Here is a 646-nt window from a genome sequence, read left to right as displayed (position 1 = left end):
GGAATTGGGGTAATTCTCTACCAATTCCCATTGGTTGAGCTATTTTCCAGGGAGTTCTTCTATTCCCCAACACTTCTGATGCATTAAGCACTTGAGCAGAACAGGCTCTGGTGGTCAGTCCTCAGTCAAGAGGACACAAAGACAGGTGGTTGGAACTAGAGCTTCTGTGCTCAGAAATGGTAGTAAGGATCTATGGGAAGTAGATGGAGCACTGACAGTGTCGGCCAGAGATAGTTAACTAAGTCCATGTTGTTCATTCACATTCAAATTATATGGACCAGTGTTCGCTTCGGCAGCACCTATGCTAAAATTGGAACAATACAGAGAAGATTAGCATGGCCCCTGCGCAAGGAGGACACACAAATTCGTGAAGCATTCCATATTAAAAAAAAAAAAAAAAATGTGGACCATCCACCTGGAGATCTTTCTCCAAACTTCCTAGAACTCCTGAGCTCGGTTGGTCTGCACTGAGTAATCCGCTAGTAGGCCAGCCTTTTGGCCGCATTTGCTTTTGTTATGATTCCTGTAGAAAACTAGTGCTCCACAATTCAGAAGAGCCTTGCTCACTACTGTGCTGATTTTCTTACAGACCTCAGTGGCCTTTCAATAAAACAGAATCCGGGACCTCCTGGATTACTACCAGACA

At 44.4% G+C, this 646-nt stretch overlaps 1 non-coding gene across 1 annotated transcript; it reads left to right on the top strand.

Annotated features, from left to right (window-relative positions):
* Window positions 1–280: 280 nt before the first annotated feature.
* LOC123839983 (U6 spliceosomal RNA) lies at window positions 281–387 on the top strand. The gene has a single exon (XR_006789819.1). It is a non-coding gene; the product is annotated as a U6 spliceosomal RNA (small nuclear RNA).
* The last annotated feature ends 259 nt before the right edge of the window (window positions 388–646 follow it).

Source organism: Mirounga angustirostris, unplaced genomic scaffold (genome assembly GCF_029215605.1).
Source record: "Mirounga angustirostris isolate CCGP_5_RB_7025 unplaced genomic scaffold, mMirAng1.0.hap1 SCAF_3, whole genome shotgun sequence".
NCBI classification, from domain to species: Eukaryota; Metazoa; Chordata; class Mammalia; order Carnivora; family Phocidae; genus Mirounga; species Mirounga angustirostris.
Note: the sequence above shows the minus strand (reverse complement) of the source record. Positions and strands in the feature narration are given on the sequence as shown.